Raw genomic sequence first — 17,564 nt, 5'->3', positions numbered from 1 at the left:
ATCTTTTAGACTAGCTTTGTTGAGATCTCTGTAATCTACACACATTCAAACTTTCACATTCTTCTTTGGTACTATAACAATGTTGGCTACCCATTCTGGGTATTTCACTGCCTGTAGGAAACTTGCATTAATTGGCTTCATCACTTCCTCTTTGATCTGCAATAACATTTCTGGCCTTATTCGTCTGAGCTTTTGTTGAACAGGTTTGTATTCTGGACTGATCGGAAGTTTATGGACCACTATATCTGTACTCAAACCAAGCATATCTTGATTAGACCAGGCGAAGATATCTTTGAACTCTTGTAGGAGATCTATCAATTCTAGTTTTATCTGGGCTGACAAAGTAGTGCCAATTTTTACTTCTTTCATTTCTTCATCGGTTCCCAGATTTGCAGTTTCAATTCCTTTTTTGTGAGGTAAGATTTGTTTGTCTTCTTTTTCTACCAGTCTTAACAATTCAGTATGAACATCACATTCTACTTCATCCTCACACTCATTTATTTCCTCCCGACATATGGGCCGCTCTAAATTTATCTCATGATTAAATTTAGGAATGATCAGGATATTAACATTGTGACACCTGCAAATTTAAGTCGGACATATTTCCGAAAGGATATAGTAAATTTATTGAATAAATATAAATAATGAGAAATAATGAATGTAAAAAATGTAAAAAAATGTAAAGAATGATTGTCATTTGAGAATTTTAAGAAAACTTCTTATACTTTATATTAAGTGACTTAACAACTGCCCTTACAAGATAACAAAAACTTTTTATATTCGTGGGCAAAAACATAAAGATTAGTTCTAAGTATTACTCTGTCTTAATACTAAAAACTATAGGGAGATCTTCAGCAATCCAATTGTTGAGTGTTTCTCTAGGAAGACAAGGGCGAATCCCAGCCAAGTATTTGCCAGTCTTGTTGTCATTCGTGATCATGTTGATAACTAATCTTCCCATACCTTCTTCAACTATGTTTTGATCTTTTGTCAACTTTTCTTCTTTAAAAGCATCAACAAGTTGTTGTTCCACATTAACCATTCCTCCAAATTTGAATGTGGACTTCAGATGAGGGAAAGACATGCGTTCCCAGGGAATTTCTTCTCCTTTTAATCTTGTCCTTCTATTTTCAGCTCTTTTTTTCATCTATTTATTCTTTTGTTGAAAATTAGGCTTAAATCCAAGCCCAAAACGATCCTTCTTCATCTTCATATTTACAGGAACTAAACTTCCTTGAAGATTCTTTCCCAAACCTTTCCCAGTTTTAGATCCAATGCCTAAAGTCTGTACAGTCATTTTGGTACAATCGGATAATCTAGGATGTGGAAGAATTTTGCTTCCTTCAGCAATAAAGGTTGTATTGACAAATTCCAAAGCTCGGAAAGAGCATTCGAGAGCATCATCATTAGTTTCAATATATAGAGCATCACTTATCACAGATGCAATGATTTCTTCCTCAGCTCCTATGCATATCAGTTGACCCTCAACAACGAATTTCAGTTTATGATGCAATGAAGAAGGAACAACTCCTGCAGAATGAATCTAGGGCCTCTTTAATAAACAATTGTATGTAGGGTGGATATCCATTATCACAAAGTCAATATTGTATACGACTGGTCCGATCAGCAGTGGTATTTTCATTTTTCCATGCACATCTTTTTTAGTGCCGTCAAAAGCTCGCACTACATTTTGATAACTCTTCATGTGTGATTTATCCACCGGCATCCTTTGTAATGTAACCAAAGGCATTAAGTTAAGAGCATATCCATTATTAATTAGTACTCCTGGCAACACATGGCCATGACAATTTGTTGTAATATTCAAAGCTTTCACTGATCCCATTCCACCTTCCGGTATTTCATCATCAGTGATCGTGATGTAATTATCAACGGCTATGTGCCCCACAATCCTGTCAAGCTTGTTGAGAGATATATCTTCAGGGATAAATGTTTGATTAAGTATTTTTATCAAGGCATTTCTGTGTGCTTCTGAATTCATCAACAGATCAGGAACTGAAATTCGCGCTTGATATTTATGTAGTTGTTCAACCACACTATATTTGCTATGTTTCATAAATTTCAAGAATTCTTGTGCTTGTTTTTCTGTTGCGGGCTCATTGACTGTGGGCGAGGATTAATTATCAAATACCTTTTGGGGTAGTATTGTAGCTTTTCCCTTTGTTTTTGCCTATTCTGATGCATTCGATGTTTCGGGAGAATAACATCTCCCACTTCTTATAAAGAATATGACTTCACTTACTGCTTTAGAGGTCGAATCCAAATTCTTTACTTTCTCTTCTGGTTTTTCCAGAGAAACATATCCTTCTACCATTGAAACATCGATAGTATAATTCCAAGGTACCCTGCGGGTATCCTTATATGAAAATGGTAAAGGAGTTGTGATTACCACATTTAGCTTTGATGGTACATGATTCACTGTAGACGCCTTTACAGTGATGATCACGGGATCACTTGTTCTCCGCTTAGGTTTAGAATCTTTCGATGCGCAAACGTTATCTTCTTTTTTTCAAGGTTCTTCTTTAAATAACTCTATCTCTTTGTCATTCATCAGTTTTTGCACCAAATCCCTAAATTCAGGGCATAGTTGAATTCCATGTCCCTTTTCTTGATGATATTTGCAATAATTCTCACCTTTATTATGCTTTGGCTTGAATTGTTGCTGAATCATACCGGATAGGGAATATTATTGAAATATCCAACCAAAGGGAGATTTAATCTCAGAAACATCCATTTTTGATTTTCTTCTATTCGCTTCTTGGATTTCGTTCACGTTTTTATCTCCATGATTTGGCAGCGGATGATTTGATGTAGCTGGTGAATTGAATTCCAGTTTTCCAGTATTAATCAAATTTTGGACCACCCTTTTAAATGCCAAACAATTTACAACAGAGTGACTCGTAGTTCTATCATGATAAACACAGTGTGCTTTCACATCGTACCATGGAGGGAATGGTGTTGTATGGGAATCAACGGATATGTTCATATAACATATGCCTTTAACAGTAAAACATAGATCTCAGCATAGGGTACTGGTAATGGTGTGAAGGAAAACCTTTCATTTTCCATGCGAGATCCTCTGGATTTCACTCGATTAGTGTTTGTTTCCTCCTTCTTAACCCTTGGTTGGGTTATCATAACACTTTTCGAGGTATCCTTGTTGTAAGCGTTCACATTGTTAACTTCATTCTCTTTTTTCTATACATGGGTCTTTTGGAATTAGACCCCTCCATTGATTCAATTTTTCCGCTTTTCATGACATTTTCAATGAGTTCTCTAGAAATGGCCATATCTGCAAAATTTCTGGTTGCGTTCCCCATTAAATGGCTTAAATAGGGAGACTTTAAAGTGTGGACGAACATCACTGTGGCTTCTTTTTCTGATAGAGGTGGCTGAACTTGGGTCGTTGTGTCACGCCATCTCTAGGAGTACTGTCTGAATGTTTCATTGTTCTTTCCCCCCAGATTTTGGAGAGTTCATCTATCAGGGACCATATTTGTAATGTGGTAGTACTGCTCTAGGAATGCTTTTTCCAGATCCTTCCAGGATCTAATGTTGGCTTTGGTTAATTGAGTATACCATTTTAAGGCTGGTACTGTCAAGCTATCTTGAAAGCAATGAATTAATAATTTCTCGTCTTCCACATGACCTGCCATTCTGCGGTAAAACATGGTAATATGGGATGAAGGGAATGTAGTACCGTCATATCTATCAAATTCTGGAATTTTAAACTTGATGGGGAGGATTAGGTCCGGAACCTAACTTAATTCGCTGGCGTCAAACCCATAGAATGATTCATTACTTCCACGGATTTTATTCGTTCCTCTAAGCTCTTGATATGTCTGGTCAATTCTTCATTGGCTTTTTCTTTCTCATTCAGCTCATTCAAATATAGAATTAGATGTTCAGCATTAAATTCTCCTATCTTCACATCTGATATAAGCGGATTTTTTCTTGAAGATGCAGGATCCAATTGTTGATTTTCCTGTGGTGTGCGAGCATGGATTTGTACAGGTATGATTCCAGAATGATAAACCAGTTCTGGCGTGAAACCTAAAGGATACATAGGTTTCTGGTCGAAAGGTATAGTATTTTCATGAATTTTTCCAATACTAGCTTGCTTCCTGAGCATATCTTCAATTTTCTGCATCATACTGTCTTGTGAGTTTGCAATGCTAGCTTCAATTTTCTCTAACTTCATTCTCATTTCTGCTTGTTCTTTATTATGTTGTTCCTCGAGACGTTGTATTTTATCCTCCATTTTCTTAGTAGCTTGTCTAGTACCGTAGTGATGTTGAATTTCTCATTTGGCCAGAATTACTACGATTGAAAATCCTTTTGATATTATTTTTTCAAATTTTATTTAATGAATGTTTATCTTAATGTAAAATAACAACTATAAAGAAAATAATGCAATGAATAATGAATGTATGCAAAATGAATGTAAGCAAAAGGTATTGATCCCAAAAAGTTAACTGTCATAGAACAACTTCCATCAGCATACAAAAGTTTCTTTTATAATAGTTCATAAGTACATATATGTCATAGCTTTCCTATTAAGTTCTATGATTTCTTTCATCAACCAAGTCATCTTCTTTCCATACTTAGAAACTGGATCAACGTAATGCTCAATAATCTTTGCTTCAGCAGCTAACTCCCCAACATATCTGGCAACTTTGCTCATTTTTACCATGGCCTCGAATACCATACTGCCTCTTTCTTCATTTTTTTCTTCAAAGAAATTAGTCGATTTTCGCCAGTGTTCATTAGGTCCCTTGGGAGTCTACTCTAATTAAATGATTCTGACTTGACAATTGTGTAGAGTTTTTTCAAGATATCGGATTCGTCTTCGTAGTTGCAACCTATACGAACCTTCTCTTGGAATAAGGATTAAACTCTGAGTTTTTGTTTCTAGACTAATCCAAATCCTCTTCAAGTTTTGTTCATGCTTCTTGTGTTCTTTGACTGGTTTTCTGGATTTCCACATTCTTTTTTCTACATCGTGGCATCCAAGTGCTGGCCTCTTCTTGCTCTACTTCAAGTCTGGTGTTGAAATTTTTCCTCTCCAACTCCCATTTTTCTTTTTCAACATCAAACTCTTCAATCCTTTGGCCCCTGACTTCAAGTTCGACAATCAGATTGTTCATTTCAGATTCAAATCCCTTAAACATGGTGTTTTTCTCATCCTCAAATCCCTCAAGCATGTCATTCTTCATATCTTCTAATTCTTTGGCTTGATCTCTTTCCTTCTGCATTTCATTCATAATCTCGCGATTTTCGGCCATTCTTCTTCCAGAAACTCTTTCAACGGTGAGTACTCCGTACTAAAGCGACGGTATGAAACCTTTTCTGTCCTCCAAAAATGGCTATGGATCCATACATATAACAATGGTGCACATCCCGAAAATCATCCAACTCCTAGCCTTCTACAAGTGCTTAACGATCGAAAAGTCTCTGCTAGACCGAAAATCTACTATTGCGGCCTCAATGTATCCCAATGCTTTCGGGAAGATGACCATACCATATAAACCCAAAGTAAAAAGATCAAATCATACTTTATCATCTGGATGACTCTGAATAATTTCTTTGATGTTGGTCCAAGCAATGCCTTCGCCCTTGCCCTTTTATTTCGTGCAGGCTATAACTCATTCCTCTCGTACTCCTGCAATCTTTGCTAATTTAACTCAGAAAGGTTGAGTTTTAATTAAACTTGAATAAATTCGATTTTCCAAAGCCTCTTCTATATGTAGCAAAGTTATGTAATATTCAATAGTACGAACTAAATTCTCCTTATTGAAAGTGAAGCAATTATAACCAGGATTCCATAATTGAATTAGGGCTCGAAGCAAGTTATCATCAACTTCGACATAGACCAAATATAGGATGTCCCCATAAGATTGGTAGAACTGTAGTTTTCTATTTGAATCCCAACTCTCCCAAATGCCTTGCAAATCTTGCATATCATTTCTTTTTAGAGAAACCGGAGCATAACTTGCTAACTTGGGTACATAATCATCCTGCAGACTGTCTCCCCTTTCTCTTTATAAGTCCTCAAACCACTGTCTTACTTCTGTGTTTGGAACTATTTGATTTGAACATTTTTTATCCATAGATGAAGGTTTTCCAATGAGACGATTAACTCACAGATCAATATCTTTAATCTTGTATGATGTTATGCAAACAGTAAAAATAAAAGAAAATATAAAATGAAATGAATTAGTTCACATAATAAAGGAAAATTTTAATTTAATAATAATGTCTACATAAATATTTCTATTTTAAACATGCTTTCTACATAACATATTTTAAATAATTTAAATTCACAGGCAATTTATTCAGCAAAAAAATAAATAAATAAATTAAAAAGACAAAGTTAGAATTCATTTCTACTTTGTGTACACCTATTTTGGACAAAATTTCGGCATGGCTTCAGATCAGAAGAGTTTCTAGGGGTTACTATATGCAGAGTTTCAGTTCTAAGAGTAAAGGTACCCGAATTGTCCTTATTAGTGCCCCCTTGGGCTGCCAACCCTCAATCCTAGTCCATTACACACTTAAGCGGATCAAGTTCAATTCAAGGGGACACATTTCTCTATGCCTGACACGGAGAATAAATTCCAACGAAGACATAGACCATATGAACCCGGAAAGCTACTTGCTAGGTCTGACACAAAGAATAAATTCTCACGAAGACGTCGCTTTCACTCTCACTTAAAAGTGACAAGCTTGATTATAAAGCTTATGTTATGCAATGCAAGTGTTGTGTGTGAGGAGAAATATTCAAACCTTTGACAAATAAATGAAATTTAATATCTAAAAATAAAATAAAAACATTAATAAAACAAATAATATATATAAATATATGAAAATAATAAGTATATATACAATTTTTGAAAAGAATTATAAATTAAATATATGAATTTTTAATTTCTAATTAATATAGACAATTTATAATTTATTTTAAAGCTTGACCAGTCCCCAGCAGAGTCGCCAAGCTATCGTAACCGGTTTTCGCCCGAGCACGAAATTGTTACTTGGCGGGGAAAATAAAATGAATAAATAAATGATTTTGATCTAAAAAATATTTTGGGAGTCGCCATCGACCTTTTTGGGTTAGGTAGGTCGAATACCTAAAAATTATCTTTTAAAAGACTTTTTAAGAAAACATCAGTTAAAAGATAAACTGGTCTGCGTATAACCAAAAAATTTAAAAAAAAAAGATTCGTGGTCCATTACATTTAGGGTAGGATTAGCACCCCTATAATGCCCAAAATTGGTACTCATTAATTATAAATTGTCTCTATTATTTGAAATTTAAGAATTCAAAATTATATTTAATTCATAATCCTGTGATTTCAAATTTAGTATAATTCCAAGAAAATATCTTATCTTTTATAAATATATATTTTTTTATATTTTTATAAACAAGATATTTATTTACTTAGAAATATCAAAAAAAGGCTTCTAGTTGCTTTAAGATATTCATTTTCTTAATATTAATAAATAAATAAATATTAAAAAAATGATTAAAATAATTTATATTAAAGAATATATATATATTTTTTTTATAAACATGATATTTATTATTTTTAAAATACCAGAATATGACATCTAGTTATTTTAAGACTGCCCTAAATATTATTATTTAATCAAAAATATATATGTTCATATAAAAATAAAAATAAAAAATAATTAAATACTATATTTAAAATATTAACGTAAATATTTTAAAACATGGTTTAATATTATATATTTATCGGTGTATATACCACATCACAAATTTCTCTTTATCACATGAGGTAAAGGTGCATGCATATCGTTAAACTACTTTATTAAATATTACATAATATATTACAACTACCTAACTTTGAATTTGTAATGTGCAGAGGACCCAATTTCTTATTGTTTAATAATTCAATTTGTATCATATGGATATATTCAAAGGAATGGGACCCAATTTTTTATAATCAAGTTGACTTTTCTAATTTGGATTCAAATATCATTTTGATTGTATGGTTTAGAAATTTTGGAGAATAATTTCCAGCTATTCGAGGTCAAAATAAAAATTTCAAATTTTAAGGATTAAATAAGATATTTTACTTAAATATATATAACTATTAGTTAGTGATTAAAATAATAAAAATAAAATTCAAATACAAAATTAAAAAAAACTAAAATATGCTTTTCGGGATTAAAATATTAATTATTAAAATTAGAGTCTAAATCTGTTATATATTTTATGTAAAGGATTAAATTATAAAGAAATAAAATTCAAATATCAAATTATAATAAATAAAAACATGCTTTAAGGATAAAATTGCATGGTTTTAAAATTACAGTGGTTGCGGGTATAGCTAACCCATACGCAAAATTACACAGAGGTCCCTCCCTTAAACGACGTCGTTTAAGGGAGGGTAGATATACCCCCTTTATAACCGGCCTTAAGGCCAATTCTCTCATTTCTCTCTTTTCTTTCTCTCTCTAAGAGAGAATTTTTTTTTCTCTCGTCTCTCTCTATAATTCATTCATATGAGGGAATTCGGTTACCGGCCGGCAGTCACCAGCCACCATCAACGCCGTCGCCAGCCACCATCGTCGGTGGCCGAAAAACCCAAAACTTTCCCGAATGATAGATCTGACTATCCTAAGTTCGATTCTAACCTCTGTTTCCCCTAAAAAAAACTAGGATTTTAGTAAATCTAAAGAAATACCTTCGGTATTTCGACTGCAATGGTGGCGAGTAGAGGCGCGTGGTGGCTACGGTAATGACATGGCTTCCTCGGTGAGTATCTCTGTATATTTTTTTTATTTTGATATTTTATGGATTTTGGTTGTTGTTTGGCTCTTTGGCCTCTTCTCTCTTTTTTTTCTTCAGGTTAGGTTGATGGCTTTATAGCCATCACCGGCACTCGTCTCGGACTGGGTAAAAGGCTGAAGTTTGGTGAGTCACCGAACCTCTAGTGGTGACTCACCGTTGGAGCGACGTTTGCGGCTGTAATGGCTCTTTTAGAAGCTTCAGTTGGTGTCATGGCAGCGGCTGAGCGGCATGAAATAGTGGCAGCAGAGGCGGTGGCCGCGTGGCCCTAGGGTGATGATACCCTAGGGTTTTCTGCTGGGACCATCTGGGTCGTTGGATCAAAGCCAGATCCAACGGCTATAAGCTGGTGGCTGTGATGAGACGATGGAAACCCTAGTAGTTTAGGGTTCTACTGGGACCATCTGGTTGGGCTTGTAAACTGAATCTGGGTTCTTGTAATTGGGCCTATATTATTTATTTAATAATAATATAATAATAATAATAATAATAATATATAAATAAAATAATACTAATAATAATAATATTAATAAAAACAAATGGATGAAAAAAAATTAGTATCTTCAGCTTAGTTTGATTTCCACTTCCCCTTTTTCCCTTTTTTTAATCCCTAATAGAAATAAATTTTAAATTTTTTTCTCTCTAAATGTCCAAAATGCCCTTTCATTTTTCCATTCTTACTATTTGGTCTTGCTTGAATCATTTCTTATACTTTACTATTTATTCAATTTAGTCCTCCAAATATTAAACCCTTTCAAAATATTCACTGACCTACTATTTAGGGTGTTACAATTTAATTCCTAATCTTATATGTAGATGACATATTCATCATAGGAAATGATATACCTACTTTACAGTCTATTAAGACCTAGTTAAGTAGTTATTTTTCTATGAAATATTTGTGTGAGGCAAAATATATCTTAGAAGTTACGATCTATAGAGATAGAACAAGATTACTCCTAGGTCTGAGTAAAATTACATACATAGATAAAGTGCTATAAGGGTTTTGTATGGAAAATCCCAGAAAGTGTTCTTACCTGTGAGACATGGTATATCTCTCTTGAAGGAAATGTGTCCTTCAACACCATAAGAGAGAGTGTGGATGAATAAGATTCCACATGCTTCTACTATTGGTTATATCATGTATTCCATGATATGTACTAGATCTAATGTATTGTATGCGTTAAGCTTGACAAGTCGGTATCAAGTCAATCCTGGTGAAGGTCATTGGGTTGCAGTTAAAAATATCCTTAAGTGCTTACGAAGAACTAAGGATACATTCCTTTTATATGGAGGGTTAAATGAGCTTAGTGTAAAGTGTTACACGGATGCAAGCTTTCAAACAGACTAAGATGACACACAACCGTAATTAGGTTTTTTGTTTTCTCTTAATGGAGGTGTTATGAGCTGGAAGACTTCAAAGCAAGACACAATAGTTGATTGTACAACAAAGGATGAATATATTGCACCTACTGAAGCAACAAAAGAAGTTGTTTGGATCAAGAAGTTCAAATATGAATAAGGGATAGTTCCCAAAATATCAGATGTTGTAGAAATCCATTGTGACAACAATGGAGCCATTGCACAACCAATGGAATCCATATCTCATCAAAGGTCTAAACATATTTTTCAAGACGTTTCTCTGGTCGGCGACGGAGAGTGCAAACAGTACACCTCAAATGGTGTAACTAGTCTCGAAAAAGTAAGTGTTTATACTCCATGAATAAGATAAAACACCAAATTGTAGAGTCGCCACCAATCTTTTAATTTGGTGAGATTGGTCACCAAAATGTCATATTATTTTAATAAAAATTCCTAAGAATAATATTAAAATAATACAACTCGGGTCTGCTTACCAGAAAAATGAGTTCGGGAGTCGGTTACGTATGGGGAATGATTAGCACCCCCAAAACGCCGAAAATTAGTACTGGTATTTATTAATTAAATGTCTTTGCAGTAAATGATAAACTTATATTTAAATAATAAATAATTACTAAATAATACAAATATTATTAATCCTATTATAATATAAAACATTATAACTATATTGATTAAATTATAAATTACGTATGATTAATCATAAAGTATAAATATTAGTTAATTACATAATGTAATAATTAATACATAAACTATTAATTTTAATTAATCTTAATTTGAAATAATCCTAAAATATTGCACTAAGAATGTAATTTACCATAAATCATTAACTTGGGACTAAAATATAAACTTATTAATATAATAGGGATTAAATACATAATTTTACTATAAATTATATAAATATACGAATATGGACTAAAATAAAATAAAATAAAATTTAAAGATAAAATTCAAATATGTAGGAACCTGATTCGGTGACCAAAATTGAGTAATTACAAAAGCTAGGAGTATTGCGCATGGAATTTAACCATAACCTAATTACACTGAGGTCCCTCCCCAACACGACTTAGTTTTGGGAAAGGTATATATAAACCCTAACTGGCCCTTTAAGGGAGAATTCTCTCATTTCTTTTTTTCCTCTTTCTCTCTCTCTTAGAGAGAGAGGCTCTAAACTATCTCTAAAAATCCTTCATCTGAGGGATAGCTACCACCAGCCGGCCACCTTACGATACCGATCTCAACCGTAGGTAGCCACCGTAAATGGTGGTCGAATTTTACAAAACTGCACAAAAACGAAGCTCTCAACCTTACAACCTTACAATCACTAAAGGCCTCTCAATCGACCTAAATTTGATATTTTTCCTTCAAAATCCGGAGATGTCTGACAACGTTCGAGCTTCTTCCACGAGCAAGATAAGTCCTTTATTCTTCCTCTTTGTTATTTGAATCCTAGTTGATGTTGTGGATCGTTGTGTATGCATGTTTTCTCCGTTTTTGTCGTACCTCGTGTTTCAATGCTTCCTCTTTGTCTCTCTCTGTGTTTCTTTTTCTGTTGTCTTGGTTGTTTGCAGGTGATGGTCGCCTTTTATAGGCTTCAGAACTCAGCTACAATGATAACTTTTTAGTGAGTCACCGAACCTACGGTTGTGCGGCCCTTATTACACTTCTTAAGTGTTCTACTAGATTCTGGTGGAATTTGATGGAGACAACAGTGGTGATGAAGCTTACTGGAGGTGACGGCTGCTAGGGTGAAAACCCTAGCTGATGAAATATCTGCTCTGTCCATTTATACCTTGATCGAACGGTTGAGAAAACTTGACGGCGCAAGAGTATCATGGAAACCGTAAGGTTGATTTTGGGCCTGTTATGCTTCTTGGACTTGGATCGGGTCTCTTGGGCCTCTGAGTTGGATCTGGTATGGGCCTCCGGGTTTGTAATTGTCTCGGGTCAACTGGTAGGATCCGAGCCTTGTAAATCGACCTCCAAACTTGTAATTGGGCCCCATTTTATTGATTTGGACTTGTAATATTATTTAATAATAACATTATTAATAATATATATAATAATAATAACATGTAATTAATAATAATAATAATATGATAATAATAACATGTATAATTAATATATATATATAATTAAAAACGGACAAAAACTAGTGTTGTCAGCTGCCCTCTTTGCTTATTTTTGTGTAAACAAGAATAAAGAAAAGATAAAAAGACAGTAAGTTTTTATCCAGTTGACTACAAATTTTGATAAAAATCAATTTCACTACTCTTCCGTGGAGATTGGAATTAAAGAGTGTAAACATCCTGCCCAAAAGTTTGATGAATGGCTCTATGGACTTATCATCTAGCTTGAAAGACTGATAGATGACCCGAAGGATTTAAACATCATGCTCGAAGGACTTATAGATGAACCAAAGGATTTATAAATTCATGAAAAATATTTTACTGGGTAAGAGACTTCTTACTTTTCAAAAAAATTGATTTTCTAGAACATTAAATAAGAAACTTTGAAAATCACTGTCTCATTTTCATACGAAAATCATATGTAAACATCCTACCCAGAGGTTTGACGGGTGGCCCTAAGGACTTATCATCTGGCTCGAAAGACTAACAGATGACCCGAAGGTTTTAACATCATGCTTGAAAGACTGACGGATGACCCGAAGGATTTACAAATTCGTGGGAAATAATTTACTAGGTAAGAAACTTTGGAAATTTCTTTCTTACTTTTAAATAATTTCATTTTTGGAAAAGATTAAATGAGAAACATTGAAAATCGCTTTCTCATTTTTTGAAACAACTTGTTGGTTGGGCATGCCCAAAAAATAATCCTTCTTCTGTATGGATTACGTTCATCTATTCTTCAGATGTTTGCCTCTCCAAGCATGATACCTACTATTTGTAAGGTATTGTATCCCTGCATCTTCTTGTAAATGCAATCAAATGTATCAATGTAACGCATGATGAATGCAAATGATGTTTCTATGAATGCATGAATGTATTAATCTTCATTTGATTATGAAGTTTTGATCTTCTTCTTTTTTCAGGGTTGTCTTCAAACAGTGTAGCAACTTATGCTATAAAACTAGCATTTATGAATAATTATCTGATCAACTTGTATCTTGGTGTCTACTTTTTCCTTTAGAAGAACTGTTTCACTTATGGGATTCTTTCCATACTCATAACTATGACCTTGTTGTCTCACTTTCTTGATAACACCCGTTGTCTCTATCTGAACTTGTGTAGAAATCTGATAATCTTTCGTCTTTGAAAAGAAAATCTATCATTTTTTAAAAGATAATCTATCATCCTTAAAAAATGTAGACATAAATATGCCAAACTCAACAGATATTACTCAATATATCAACCATGTATGTTCTGATTTGACTCTTGAAACGCTTCACAGGAAAGATTTATTCTAATTCCTTTCATGTCTCCACATCTAATCAGATCTCTTGAAATAGCTCATAAAAAGGATTTATCCTAATTCATTTCATGTCTCCACATCTAATCAGATCTCTTATCAGGTTTTTCAAACCATATCGTGTCTAGAAGTTTAACAACAACTCATCGTTCAATCCTAGTTGGCTCCACTAGTTTCTTGTTGTTAAAATTTCAACGTTCTTTCTTCGTGGAAAGAAATCTTAATCATTTCTGATTTCCGACTCTTGAAAATAGAAAAACCTCATCTTAAGTCAACCACATTATCGCAACATTTTTTTAGCACCTTAATTACCGGTTCGTAAAACATTTGACAACACATTCATCCTTTCTTTTGACTCCTGTGGGGAAAATGTAATCGCATGGTAGACAGAACTGTGATATATGATCAACTCAATTGTCATCGTTTCACCATTTTCATTCTTCATACCTTTCTGTTTCAGGGGAATGATTTTTTCCTAGAATGGTAAGGGTCCAACATGCCCCAACATTTGCTTCTTATTGATATGAGCCTTCAAAATGTGTTTAACATTCTTTCTTGTGATACGAGCCCATAAAAATGCTCCAATATTGATGTAATCATTCAAAATATATTAATTAGATCATTTTTATCTGAAATGGACCTTCAGTATGCCCCCACATAAATTATTTCTGATTAGAATGGGCCTTTAGCATGCCTCACATTGTAAGGTTTACCCTTAATGTCCATTTGATTTGAATCTAATGATCCTTACATGATTCAACTTTAATACTGCCCCATCGCGGGTACTCATGGCTTGATTCGTGCCAAATTTCTTGATCTTGAATGCTCTCATTCCAGTGTTACTAAACAACAATGTTGTTAAGTAACTTGAGGGATTCTCTTCATGTTATCACAAACTTAAGAAGTGATCAATCTTTCTAACAGAAATGTTTGAGATATTTGCCTCTTCCAAATGAGGTAATCATCTTTATCTTGAAATGTTGTCACAAAATTATAAGTTCAATTCCCCAGACTTTTGATTTCTCGGGCCACTTGCTTTCAAGAATATGAAATGTTTCATTATTCTGACCTTGCTAATTCTCTTTTTTTTAATAGGGGTACAATAGGCGTCAACTTGCTTCAAGATCTTTTATCATTAGAGACTATCTTGTTTAAAAATGTTATTTCTCCTTTCTTTTCAAAGAATGAAAGAATTTTGGAAAATATTGCACTTTACAGGTTCACAATAGGATCAAATTATAAGCATGAATTCAAAGAATATCAAACGAATCAACAACCTTTACTATTTCATAGTTATAATCCTTTGCCAAGTATCAAGATTGAGCGGTTAGTTTCAGGTTGACTTCCCTATTTTCTATGGTTACATCTTAGTAAAGATGTCACTTCCCTCTCACTCTTTTTTGAACATCGTCACATGCCGCACTTTCTTGACTTGGTATCTTTAATCGGACACGTACAAAATGACCCAATCTACTATAACAGTTACTAGACCTTCTAGAATACTTCCATTTCAATTCTCTGAAATCTTTGATTCTATTCAAAGCATTGTGAAAACATCGGTCTAACAATGAGATTTCTATGTGCACATGTGTAAAATAGACTATAACATGTATTTATTTCACTTTACAATAACTTTTTCTTTTGTAACCTTTTGCCATTTTGGCTAGCTGAATTCAGCTTTACTGAAATTAACCTTCATTGGGATAATTGCAACTTATCCATAAAGCCAGGGCTATCAACCAATTGCTCTAGAGGGAAAGCTTTATTACATATATGACTCCTACTTTTTACAGAGAACCTATTATAGTCTATGTGGTTTATTGATATTCAGAAAACCTCAATACAAAATTTCAATTCCTAAACAACTAAATTTAGATTAGATTTGTCAAAGTTTCATCGTCAAATCTCATCAATAGAAAAGCAATCTAGTCAGCTTTGCAATGTTACAAAAGATACCCCACGTTCCGTACTTCTAAATATTCATACCAAGCCTTTTTTCTATTTCCTTACATTGGAGAAAGCTGTCTCATATTTATGGAAAGGTAGTATTTGTTGGGACCGTTAGTGCACCCCATGGCGCAGTGGAAACAAAACTCGACGGTCTCACCAGCGATCCAAGTACAAAAAACTGAAATCGGGAGGAAGAGATACGAATACTTACAGTGGGTTCCTTGAAAAACAGCAAGGACAAAAGTGAATATTGGTGGGGTAGATCAGTTCGAATTGTAAGCCTCCACGCAATCACGTCTCGGCCTCTACTCAGTTCACCTGAATGAGAGCAATCTTTGTTTCCCCCAAAACTCTTTTGAGAGAAAACGGCTGAAGGTTTTGTGTTTGTGTTGTAAAACGGCTACTAGACCTAGCACACCCTTTTATATCCAAGTTACCCTAATCATATTAGGGATTTTATTATTTCAAATTTATTAAATCTATATTTAATTAATTTAAATTAAATATTCGGGATTATTAAAACATATATTTAATTAACTCTAGATATATTTTAGTACCATACAATAAATTGTACATCTTTGCTCATTTCAATCCTAGGGCGTGACAATGTAGGTTCTTGTAACGTTAGCAGTAATTATTAGAACAATTCTACTATTACATACAATGAGTGACATCTAGAAATATACCATTGTCACCTAAGTTACAAGAAAATATGATTCGACATATCATCTTGGTGATTAACTCTTTCATGTATTACATCCTTATGTCCTTTATATCTAGAATAGTCACAAGTCTTGGAATAGTCATACTTGTATAGGCCATCTATTGTTTCTTGATATCTAGAGTAGACTTTAATTAACAAATATTTTATGATATCTCATATCAACTTATTCGAGCATGGCCATGTGTTTCTAGTCTTACTCAATCAAATGGCCTGTGATATATTTCCTATTATATAGAAAGGACAAATCCTATCTTAATCATACACACCCACTATATATATTGAGATATATTCAATAACAGTCTTTATAGAGCAACCAGTTACGGAGCTTGTTTAGCTGCATCAAAACATACAACAATATATGTTGGGATAGTATTGATCTCAAGTCTGAGGATCATACATATAGTCATCACCATGAGTAATGTTATGACTGTCACATTAATCCAAGACATATGCTCATGGTCGGTCAATCCAATACATTGTTATCTAACAATATAATCATGTATCAATTCTGACATCTCTATGTCAATGACAACTCGTTGTCATCAATTAATAACATGTTAGTCTTAAGCGTATTATTATTTTCCATGCCCATAATAATACTTGACTAGGGATCTTTTAATAATAATAATTATGTCATTCTATGGACTTTATTATCTTCCAGTTTATGTTAAACACACCTTTATTTAATAAAATCGGTAAATAAAAGTATTATTACAATCATCATATGATTGGTCTTTGGGCATACTCTAATAATCTCCCACTAGCACTAAGACCAATCACTCACATATCTAATATCGAGTGACTCAGTGTTGTGATCATGCCTATGCTGTGTAAGAGGTTTCGTCAAGGGATCAACAATGTTGTCATCCATGTGTACTCTACATATTTCCACATCTCCTCGATCAATGATCTCTCGAATGAGATGAAACCGCCTAAGAATATGTTTGGATCGTTGATGAGTCTGGGTTCCTTTGCTTGTGCAATGGCTCCATTATTGTCACAACAGAGTTCTACAGCATCAGATATGATAGGAACAACCCCTAATTCCGATATGAACTTCTTAATCCAAACAACCTCTTTTGTTGCTTCACTGGCTACAATGTATTCAGCCTCTATTGTAGAATCAACTATTGTGTCTTACTTCGTACTTTTCCAGCTCACAGCACCTCCATTAAAACAAAACACAAAACCCGATTTCGATCGTGAATCATCCTTGTCAGTTTGGAAGCTGGCATCCATATAACCTTTTAT

This window comes from Hibiscus syriacus, unplaced genomic scaffold (genome assembly GCF_006381635.1).
Source record: "Hibiscus syriacus cultivar Baekdansim isolate YM2019G1 unplaced genomic scaffold, ASM638163v2 tig00110747_pilon, whole genome shotgun sequence".
NCBI classification, from domain to species: domain Eukaryota; kingdom Viridiplantae; phylum Streptophyta; class Magnoliopsida; order Malvales; family Malvaceae; genus Hibiscus; species Hibiscus syriacus.
The sequence above is the reverse complement of the archived record's forward strand: the minus strand, read 5'-3'. Positions refer to the sequence as shown.